The following is a 12,640-nucleotide window of genomic DNA, read 5'->3' as shown; positions in this document are numbered from 1 at the left end:
CAAAGTTACAGGATACAAGATCAACACACACAAAGATCAGCTGTATTTCTATAGCTTAGGAGTAAACAAGAAAGAAGAAAACAATTTCATTTATAACATTATCAAAAAGAATAAAATGCACCATTAGGAAGACCATTATTAAAAAAAACAGAAAACAATAAGTGTTGCTTGGGATGTATAGAAATTGAAACCCCTGTACACTGTTGGTGGGAATGTAAAATGGTACAGCTGCTCTGGATAACAGTACAGTGGTTCCTCAAAAAATTAAAAATTAAATTACCATATGAACAAGAAATTCTACTTCTAGGTATGTACACAAAAGAAAGCAGAATCTCAAACAGATATTTGTTGTTATACACTAAATTGTGTCCTCCTCAAAATTTACATGTTGAAGTCCTAACCCTCAGCACACCTCAAATATGTCTCTATATTTGGAGACAATGCATTTAAAAAGGTAATTAAGGTTAAATGAAGTCACATGGATAGGACTTACTCCAATATGACTGGTGACCTTATAAGAAGAAGAGACACCAGGGATGTGTCCACATAGTGAGAAGATGACCATCTGCAAGCCAAGGAGACAGGCCTCAGGAAAAACTGACCCCGACAACACCCTGATCTCAGACTTCTATCCTCTACAACTGTGAGAAAATTAATTGCTGTTTTTTAATCCACCCAGACTGTGGCATTTTGTTATGCTACTCCTAGTGAACTAATACATTTGTACACTCGTGTTCAGAGCAGGATTATTCAGAATAGCTAAAAAGTGCAAGCAACCCAAGTGTCATTTACCAGTGACACATATATTGTTTATCTCATATATATATCATATATATACACCCCCACAATAGATTATTATTATTCAACTTTAAAAAGGAATAAAATTCGGCTGGGCGCAGAGGCTCACGCCTGTAATCCCAGCACTTTGAGAGGCTGAGGCAGGTGGATCACGAGGTCAGGAGATCGAGATCATCCTGGCTAACACAGTGAAACCCCGTCTCTACTGAAAATACAAAAAAAAAAAAAAAAAAAAAATTAGCTGGGTGTGGTGGCAGGTGCCTGTAGTCCCAGCTACTTGGGAGGCTGAAGCAGGAGAATGGTGTGAACCCAGGAGGCGGAGCTTGCAGTGAGCCGAGATCATCCAAGGCACTCCAGCCTGGGCGACAGAGCGAGACTCCACCTCAAAAAAAAAAAAAGAAAAAAAAAAAGGAATAAAATTCTGACACATGCTACAACATAGATGAACCTTGAGGACATTATGCTAAGTGAAATAAGCCAGTCACACAAAGACAAATATTGTATGGTGCCACTTATATGAAGTAATTAGAGGATTCAAATTCCTAGAGACAGGAAGTAGAAGGGTATGTGCCACAGGCTGGGGGAGGAAAAATGAAGAGTGGTTGTTTCATAGATACAGAGTTTGTTTTGACAGATGAAAGGGGTTCTGGCGATTGGCTGTACAACAATGTAAATACTTAATACTGAACTGCACACCTAAAAATGGCTAAGATGGTTAATGTTATATGTATTTTACCATAATTAAAATTTGGTTTTAAAAAAGAAAATACTGAGGAATCAATTTAGCAAAGGAGGTACAGGACTTGTACACTGAAAACTACAAAATTTTGCTGAAAGAAATTAAGGAAAACATAAATAAATGGAAAGACATCCAATGTTCATGAAAGAAATTAAGGAAAACATAAATAAAATGGAAAGACATCCAATGTTCATGAATTGGAAGTCTTAATACTGCTAAGATAATGCCACCCAAAGCAATACACAGATTCAATTCAAAGACCCAATAGCATTTTTTGCAGAAATAGAAAAGTCCATCCTAAAATTCATATGAAATTCCCAGGGTCTCAGAAAAGCAAAAACAATCTTGAAAAAAAAATGACAAAGTTGGAGGACTTTTACATTCTGATTTCAAAAGCTACAAATATACCTTAAATACACAATAAAATTTATTTTTTAAATGCTACAAATAATGGAAAAAGTATAGTACTGGCATAAAGACATACGTAAAGACCAATGCAATAGACACCCTAGAAATAAACCTTAAGAGTATATTGTCAAATGATTTTTGACAAGGATGCCAAGACCACTCAATTGGGAAAAGACAGTCTTTTTCAATAAATGGTGCTGGAAAACCTGGATATCCACATGCAAAAGAAAGAAGTTGTCTTACTTTACACCACACACAAAAATTAACTCAAAATGGATCAAAGACCTAAATATAAAACCTAAAATTACAAAACTCTTAGAAAAAAGGGAGAAATCATCATGACACTGAATTTAGCAATAATTTATTGGATATGATACCAAAAGCACAGGCAACAAAATAAACAAATAGATAAATTGAACTACCTCAAAATATACTCTCAGCAGAGTGAAACAGCAACCAACAGAATGGGAGAAAATATTTCCAAATCATGTATCTGATAAGGACTTAATATCCTGAACATATACAGAATTCCTATAATTCAATAACATAAAAACAATCTGATTTTTAAAATGGACACGGGACTTAAATAAACATTTCTCCAAAGAAAATATACACATGGCCAACAGGCACAAGAAAAGATGCTCACCATTACTAATCATTAGGAAGATGCAAGTCAAAATCACAATGAAGTAACACTTCCCACCCATTAAGATGACTATTATTAAAACGAAAAAAACAAGCGTCAGCAAGGACGTGGAGAAAGGAGAACACTTGTGCATTGCCGAGGTGGGGGGAATGTAAAATGGTACAGCTGCTATGGAAAATATGATGGTCCCACAAAAAATTAAAAATAGAATTACCACATATTCCAGCAATTCCACTTTTGGGTATATACCCAAAATAATTCAAAGCAGAGGCTTGAACAGACATTTGTACACCCATGTTCACACCAGTATTATTCACAACAGCTAAAAGGAAGACAACCCATGTGTCCAACAAAGGATAAACAAAATGTATATATGTATACAACAGAATATAGCCTTAAAAGGAAGAAAATTCTGACACATGCCACATGAATGAATCCTGAAGACACTATGCTAAGTAAAATAAACCAGACACGAAGGGATAAATATTGTATGATTTCACTTACATGAGAATCTAAAATGGGTAAATTCACAGAAAGGGAAAGTATATTAAAGGTTTCTAGACTCTGGAGGAAGGGGAAAATTACAGTTTATTGTTTAATGACACAGAGGTTCTGTTTGGAATAATTGAAAAAAAAATTGGAAATAGTGGTGATGGTTGCACAGTATTGTGAATGTAATTAACACCACTAAATTGTACACTTAAAATGGCTAAAATGGGTCAGGCACAGTGGCTCATGCCTATAATCCCAGCACTTGGGGAGGCCAAGGCAGGCGGATCACCTGAGGTCAGGAGTTCAAGACAAGCCTAGCCAACATGGTGAAACCCCGTCTCTACTAAAAATACAAAAACTATCTGGGCATGGTGGTGTGCACCTGTAGTCCCAGCTACTCAGGAGGCTGAGGCTGGAGAATCACTTGAATCAGGAGGCGGAGGCTACAGTGAGCCAAGACTGCACCACTGTACTCCAGCATGGATAGCAGAGTGAGACTTCGTTTCAAAAAAAAAAAAAGGCCAAAATGACAAATCTGTATTTATATATATTTCACTAAAATAAGAATTTTAAAAGGCATGAAGTTAGGCTTTTATTTGGATTGATATGATGAAATGTGAATAATCTGAATTCATTCATCCATTTAGTAATTTTTTTTTTTTTTTTTTAGAACAGATTTTGCTCTGTCACCCACGCTGGAGTGCAGTGGCATAATCACAGCTCACTGAAACTCTGAACTTCTGGGCTTAAGCAATCCCATTTCAGTCTCCTGAATAGCTAGGACTATGAGCACACACACCACGCTTAGCTGATTTTTTAAAATATTTTTGTGGAGATGGGGTCTCACTACATTGCCCAGGCTGGTCTTGAACTCCTGGCTTCAAGCAATCCTCCCATCACAGTCTCCCAAAGTGCTGGGATTATAGGCATGAGCCACTGCACCTGGACTCACTGACATTCCATATAGCACATATTATGTTGTAGACACTTTGCCAGACTCTAAAGTGATAAAAAGACAATTATGATAATGTTTTTGTTGTCGCTTTTTGAGACAGGGTCCTGCTCTGTTGCCCAGGCTGGAATGCAATGGCACAATCTCAGCTTACTGCAGCCTCAACCTCCTAAACTCAAGCAATTCTCCCACCTCAGCCTCCTGAGCAGCTAGGACTATAGCGGGCACCACCATGCCCAGCTACTTTTATTTTTTGTAGAGACGAAGTCTCACTATGTTGTTGCCCAGGTTGGTCTCAAACTCCTGGCCTCAAGAAATCCTCCTGCCTCGGCCTCCCAAAGTGCTGGGATTACAGGCATAAGTCACTGCACCTGGGCTATCATAATGTTTTCACAACATTAATAATCATTAATAGTTTTTTGGGTTTTTAAATTTTCAACTTCTATTTTAGATTCAAGTGGTATATGTGCAGGTTTGTTACATGGGTATATTGAGTGATGCTGAGGTCTGGGATACAAATGATCCACCCAGGTAGTAAGCATAGTACCTAATAGTTTTTCAACCCTTGCCTTTCTCCCTCCCTCCTACTTCAGTATCTACTGTGCCATGTTTAGCTCCCACTTGTAAGAACACAGTATTTGGATTCCTCTTCCTGTGTTAATTCACTTAGAATAATGGCCTCCAGCTGCACCCATGTTGCTGCACAGTACATGATTTCATTCTTTTTTGTTTCTGAGCCCAGGCTGGAGTACAATGGCACCGTCTCAGCTCACTACAAGCTCCACCTCCCGGGTTCACGCCATTCCCCTGTCTCAGCCTCCCAAGTAGCTAGAACTACAGGTGCCCACCACCACACCCAGCTAAGTTTTTGTATTTTTAGTAGAGATGGGGTTTCACCATGTTAGCCAGGATGGTCTCGATCTCCTCACCTCGTGATCTGCCTGCCTCAGCCTCCAAGAGTGCTGGGATTACAGACGTAAGCCACCACGCCCAGCCAATTTCATTTTTTTTCATGGCTGCAGAGTACTCCACGGTGCATACATACCACTGCTGATAGCCACCTAGGTTGATTCCATGTCTTTGTTTAATGATAGTTAACTGTTTTTTGAATATTCTTACATACTCCCAACAAACTTATGGGTTAATTTATATGATTATCCTCATTTTACTGATGAAGAAACTGGAGACTTAGAGAGAATAAGCAACTTGCAAAAAGATCACAGTGCTCAACTATATATTCTTAACCATTATTCTGCCGGCAAGTGTATTTGCTACTATGAGAGGACATAAGCAATGCAATTAAATTAGTCACCCAGGATTTTAGGGATGTCTAAGCAAAAACTTGTAAGCTGAGTAGGAATTTGGTAGGGCGAGGGTTATAAGTTATATAAGAAAATGTTTCTAGGCCAGGTGTGGGAGCTCGCTCCTGTATTCCCAGCACTTTGAAAGGCCTAGGTGGGAGGATCACTTGAGGCCAGGAGTTCAAAACGTCTGGGCAACATAGGGAGACCCTGTCTCTACAAATAATTTAAAAGTTAACCAGGCATGGTGGTGCATGCCTGTAGTCCCAGATACTTAGGAGGCTAAGGTAGGCAGATCACCTGAGCCCAGGAGTTCAAGGCTATAGTGAGCCGTGACTCCACCACTGTACTTCAGCCTGGGTGACAGGACAAGACCCTGTCTGAAAAAAAGAAAAGAAAATGTTTCTAACAGTGGGAACAAAAAGTCTAGAAGAAAAGGCAGAGGGGACTTGGGGAACTTCAAGCAGCTTAGTGAAGGTAGATCTTAAAGTGTTAAAGGTAAACTGTCAAGAGATGAGACTGTAGTAGTAAGTACAACAGAGAGAGGTTTAGTTTTGGCTTTACCTATTGTGAAATAAACCACCACAATGTTTAGTGGTTTAAAACAACAACCATTTTGTTATTTGTCATTATTCTGTGGATTGATTAGGCTCAGTTAGACAGTTTCGTAACTCCACATGATGCTGCCTGGGGCTGAAGTCATCTCGGGGTTTTACAGATGTGGAACATCAAAGATGGCTCTCTCACACATAAGGCATCTTGTCAGGGACATCTAGAAAGCTAGATTCACTTGGGATACTGGGATGCCTGAGCCCTTCTCTTCCTCCATCTAGTTTCAGGCACACTCTTTCCACTTTCTAGTCCTCCAGCAGGGGAGCTGGAGACTTACTATTAGGCACTTTAGGTGTGAAAATTAAAGCTATCAAGCATTCAACTTTTGCTGTATGGCAGAGGCCTGGAAATGGCACAGCATCCTTTCTACCATATTACTTAGAGTAAGTGACAAGGTCAGCTCAGATTCAATATGGGAGGGAATCCTGGAAGATGTGATTCATTGGGGGCCATCTTTGGAAACTAACTACCACAGGTTTTATGTATAGGATCAGGATTGAGGAAAGCATAACGAGTAAGGAGGTTATTGGAACAGACTAGGCGAGAGATTATAGAAGCATTTTGTATTTGGAATATCGACAGGTAAGTAGAATTAAGTTCTACTTAATTAAGTGATAAAATGAACTGAATTTGTTGAGTAACTGATGATGGAAATTGAAGGAGGACCAAGGTGGATGGAATGTAGGTAACTTTCTGGTTTCCTTCTTGTGGTCAGGGGTTCATAGAGTTGTTATTCACTGAGACAGAGGATAAAGTACAAGGAGCAGATGTGGTAGCATAGGTACCGTTGTATGTGCATCACACAGATAGAAACTGGGTCAGAGATTAAGACTGAAAACACATATGCAGAGCAACTGAAAACATGGGAGTAGATGAATTACCCATAGAGGGTATGTAAACTGAGAAGACAGCCCAGGGAAGGGGTCTTGAGGAAAAACAATGTTTAATGGGTAAGCAGAAAAGGAGTAGTCACAAAGCAGACTAAGAAGAAAAAAAAAAAAACTGCAAGAATAGAGAATCCCAAAACCCGGGGGGAAAAGTTATTTCATAGAAGATAAAATGACTACTAATATCAAATGGTATTGAGGAGTCAAATATGATTAAGACTAAAAATTGTCCCCTTGGATCTTAGACATATAATTATTGACTTTGGCAAAAGCAGTCTTGGGGAGAAGCTTTACTACAGTGAATTAAGATGTAAACAGAAGGTGATGACATAGAAATAGTAAGGAGGCAATTTCTTCAAGAAGCTCAGCTGTTAGAAGAAGACCTAGTAGTAAGTATAGGAGGACAAAGGATCAAGAGAGGATTTTTAAAGATGGCAGAAGTCACCGCATCTTTAAGTTCTGTTGGGATAAAGCCAATAAGGAGGGAGAAAGAAACTGAAGATGCCAAAAGAAGCCTCTGAGGAAGCTTAAGAGACAAGAGCAAGAATACAGAATCAGAGATTAGCTTCAGACAGAAGAGAATCACTGTGCCTAACATTTGACAGAAGTAAAGGAATGGTTATGAGCTGTGATGGTTAATACTGAGTGTCAACTTGATTGGATTGAAGGATACGAAGTATTGACCTGGGTGTGTCTGTGAAGGTGTTGCAAAATGAGATTAACATTTGAGTCAGTGGGCTGGGAAAGGTAGACCCACTCTTAATCTGGGTGGGCACAATCTAATCAGCTGCCAGTATGGCTAGTATATAATCAGGGAGAAAAATGTGAAAAGAGAGACTGGCCTAGCCTCCCAGGCTACATCCTTCTCCTGTGCTAGATGCTTCCTGCCCTCGAATATTGGACTCCAAGTTCTTCAGTTTTGGAACTTGGACTGACTATCCTGGCTCCTCAGCCTGCAGACGGCTTATTGTGGGACCTTGTGATCGTGTTAAGTTCATACTTAATAAACTCATATATGAATATATATATATATATATATATATATATATATATATATATATATATTCCTTTAGTTCTGTCCCTCTAGAGAACCCTAATACATGAGTAGAGGTAAGATTGCAGGTATGGTAGCTGAAAGACACGGGAATTCCTCTCTGATGCCTTCTACAGTGTTTCCTCAATAAAGTAGGAAGTAAGGTCATCTGCTAAGAAAAAGGATAGAGGGTTTGAGAAGAATAAAGGGGGTTTTAATGGCCACCATGAAGACTAGGTTAAAGAGATGACTAGAGGCTGTGCAAGGTGGCTTACACCTGTAATCCCAGCACTTTGGGATGCCAAGGTAGGAGGATCACTTGAACTCAGGAGTTCAAGACCAGCCTGGGAAACATAGTAAGATCTTGTTTCCACATAATTTTTTTTAATTAGCTAGGCATGGTGACATGAGCCTGTAGTCCCCGCTACTTGGGGGGCTTAGGTGGGAGGACTGCTTGAGTTCACAAGGTCAAGGCTACAGTGGGCCATGGTTGTGCCACTGCACTCCAGCCCAGGTGACAGAGTGAAACCCTGTCTCAAAAAAAGAGACAAATGATTAGAAAAACACAGCAACATTGGAAAGATTGTTAAAAAGCTTAAGAATCCAAGGCCAGGTTGGCAACAATGCCTCTATGGAATCCTGCCAGCTCAGCTGTGAGGTTTTCTCTTTTGGCATTCAATAATCAGGTATAAAAAGTAAGTTACATAGATTCAAGGGAGGAATTGTGCTAGAGAGGCATTGACAGGTGGGTAACATTCAAGAAAATTAACAATTTTAGCAAGAAGTCTATTGAGAACTGTAGGCAATTACGTTTTTTATTTAGTTAAGAGACTCGCAACTCACAATGTTATTAGTTTTGTAGTTTGCCAAAAGTACATATTTGTAGCACTTTCGGTTATACTCAGATGTACTACAGAGTATGGATGGGGTCCCCATTTAGAGTTCTTTCTGTCCCTGTAAGAGACAGACCAGAGAACCACACCAGCCATCTTAGGTATCAATATCTCTACTTAGAGGTGAATTAAAGAGAAATAACAGGAGCCACATACATAATTTAAAATGTTCTAAAATCTACATCAGAAAAGTAAAGAGGAACTAGTGAAATTATTTTTAGTAATACATTTGATTTAACCAGTATATCAACATATTTTTTCAAAAGCAATTAATATAAAAGTTAATGAGATGTCACATTCTTTTTTTACATATACTAAGTCCTTGAAAACTAGGAAGAGTTGTATACTTACATTGCATCTCAATTCAGACTAGCTACATTTCAAGTGCTCCAAAGCCACATGTGGCTAATGGCTACCATAATGGACAGTGCAGGTCCAGATGTTATGGTTCCACAGTTACTCTTGCTGAATTAACAGAGCCACTGAGGTTCTTCCTTAGATACCATCATCCTACTCCCATAATCAAACATAATTCATAACATATGCTTACATAGCATACTGCATCTATAATGTTCAGTTATTTGTAGTCTCAAAAATGTAGACACGTGTGTTACAATGAGATCATCTCAAGATAGTTCTGGTCCCCCCTAATTTCACGCTGACCATTGCTTGGAACCACCAGTATCTGCAGAGCCACTGGCTAATATTTGCTGTCCCAGCTAGCCAGGTGTGGCAGGTGGAAAGTAGCTGCCCAGTCAGGGGTTCAGCTTTCTTTACTAAGTTAGTTACGACTCACCCACTAACAATCCAGCTTCCAAAATTCTGTTGATGTCACCTTTCATGTTCCCTTTGTCATTACGGAATTTATGCCTTTTTTATTCCTTGACTTTTATTTTACTGTGTTTTCATGAGAGAGTAAAAATGAACACGTTATTCAGTTGGCCATGTTTATCTAAAAGTTACTTTTATGATTGGGGCTGATTTATTTCAAAATCTATACAATTATTATCAGAAGATACTGATCTGCAGACAAAGAAGACAAACTTTTTCAAGTTTCTTTAAAGATCTACTTCAATCGAAATTCCAAATATAAATAATGTACAATATCTTAATGAAAAATCAATTTTCTCTTAAATTTTCTCTATTAAGAACATTTTATATTCAGAATACTCTTGTGCATATGACAAATAAGCTAACATGAAAAGAGAGAAAGATAGTGTTATCAAACGCTACTAACCCTGCTTCCTCCAGACGAACTGTAAAAAATTGTCTAACTACAATTCAATTGTTTTGTATGTGCTGTGTGAGCCTTAAGTAAATATTTGGACTCTAGTCACCAGAGGTTTTATATTTTGTGGATGTCTGCAAAGTTATCACATGTAGAAACTGTTAACCTATTACCATTATGATTAAACCCAAGGAGTACCTAATTCCAGCACCTTCCAGACTAGAAGTTAGCAAGCACTGTCAAAACAAATATATTCATCAGTATCATAACACTTGTAATAGGATAGACTATGTTCATTAATGTGTTCTCTGAAAAAAAAAAAAAACACATTTCTCCAGCAGTGTTACAAATTTATTACTTTTTAAAAACTAATTTTTAATTAACTTTGTGTTCTAAGTCTGTTTGAAACAAAAGTCATCCTTTTAAAAATAGGGAGAGTTCAGTCTATTTTATTTGTTCTTTTAAGATTATTTTTGCTCTTTCATTAGCATTAAGCCAGAGCAATATGCTGTAATCTTTTTAACTACAACCCACCCACATAAAACAGACCAGATAACTAATTAACCTGAGATTATGGTACAGCAAAACACAACAGCTTTAATCAACTTCAGAATAGGTAATGGATATGAATCTTTTCTAAAGCAGTTTAGAAATATTGATATTGTACTCTTTCACCAACATTTTTCTCTACTCATGACCTTTAGTCAATGTATATATTTCCATTTTCTTTTTAAAGATTAGCAAAATTTTTAAATTTAATTCAAATATGTTTTAGTACTATTATGTATCAGGCACTGCTAGGTGCTAAGAATAAAAATATTACCAAAACATATTCTCTGTACTAAAAGACCTCAAAATCTATAGCATGACAGACTGGTACATAAACTAACAACTATAAAGCAGTATGATAAGTACTGCAATAAAGATATGAACAAAGTGTTATGGGAAGCCCAGAGGCAGGAATGATTAATTCTGTCTGGGAATGGTGGTGGAAGGAATAGGATTTTCCCAGTGGGAAGAGGTAGAAGGAAGACTACTCCAAGCAGAGGGAATAACATGAAAAAAGGCATAATGAAAGTACACAGCTTCTTTGGGAAACAATAAGTAGCCTGGTGTGGCTAAAACATGAGATTCCCACAGAGTAATGGTAGAAGCCATGTGGAAGTTTAAACTTTTTGTTATAATGAAGGGAATGAAATGCCATAAAAGCAGGAAAGAGGTGTGATTTGTCTTAGAAAGAAAACTCTGTGGCAGTGTGAATGACTGACTACAGAAGGGGGATAGAAGGAAGCTAGGAAAACCAATTAGGAAGCTATTGTATAGACTATGTGGAACTCTGAGCAGTAATTGTGGAACTGGAGAGAAGGAAAAGAAGAATGGATTTGAGATGTATTTCAAAAGTAGCATCACCTGGACATGATGGCTATTTGGATGGGGAAGGAAAGCGGAAAAATCTCAAAGATTCCACGATGTACTTTGGCTTACATGATGATTTAATCTAAACAGAAAGCAAAAATTTTAAAAATGAGCTCAGTGTAGCAGATATTTTCCAAATTCGTTGTGTTATTGATTGGATTCAAGCGGAGAGATCCAGGAGGCAGCTGGAAATAAGGGTCTCAGCTAAGGAATGTAGTCAATACCAAAAAATACAGAGTTTTAGCAACATAAAGATGATATTTGCAGTCATGTGAGCAGATGAAGTTTCAAAAAGGAACAGGAGGAACCATTGCCAAATACTTCACACACACAAAAGTCAGATGAAAAATATTTAAGGCAAAACTTTTAAAAGAAATATTTTATAAGAAAATATAGAGAAATGTTTTCATGATCATGAGGTAAGAAAGGACTCCCTAAACAAGACATATAAAATGCACCAATCAGAAAGAAAAAATTTAACAAATTCAGCTAAGAGTGAAAGTGCAATCCACAAAGTGGGGAAAATATCTGCAACACATATAACTGACAAAGGACTAATATGCAGAACATACACGGAGCTCTTACAAATCAGAGAAAAGGCAGACAATCTAATAGAAAAAAAAAGACAAAGGCAAATATAAGAAGAATAGGCACTCCGCAAAAGAAGAAATAAAAATAGAAACGAACATATGAAAAGGGGCTCAATCTCATCAGTAATCAAGAAAATACAAATTAAAACCACAACGAGATATTACTACACACCCAATAGAGAGACAAAATTTTTAAAGTCTAACAATACTAAACTCTGGCAAAGATATGGAGCAATTAGAATTCTCATTCACTATTTGAGAACATGAACTAACACAACCAATTTGGAAATTATGCCAGTATTTAGTCAATATATAAATGTCTTATGGCTCAGAAACTTTACTCCTAGAACATATCCTAGAGACCTGCATTCTTATATGCATCAGGATATGCATAAAAGAATGTTCAGAGTGGCATCATTATAACTGTCCCAAACTGGAATCAACCCAAACACCTATCAACAGTAAAACAGATAAATTTTGGTATATTCACACTATGTAATATTATACAACATACAGCAATAAAAACGAACAAGCTACAGACACATAATTATAAACATTACAATGTTAAGTGAAAATAGTTACAAAGATAATACAATATAATTTTATTCTTATAAAATTCAAAACTGGCTAAATAGATCTATAATT

The sequence above is a fragment of the Theropithecus gelada genome, chromosome 13 (genome assembly GCF_003255815.1).
Source record: "Theropithecus gelada isolate Dixy chromosome 13, Tgel_1.0, whole genome shotgun sequence".
Classification (NCBI taxonomy): Eukaryota; Metazoa; Chordata; class Mammalia; order Primates; family Cercopithecidae; genus Theropithecus; species Theropithecus gelada.
Note: the sequence above shows the minus strand (reverse complement) of the source record.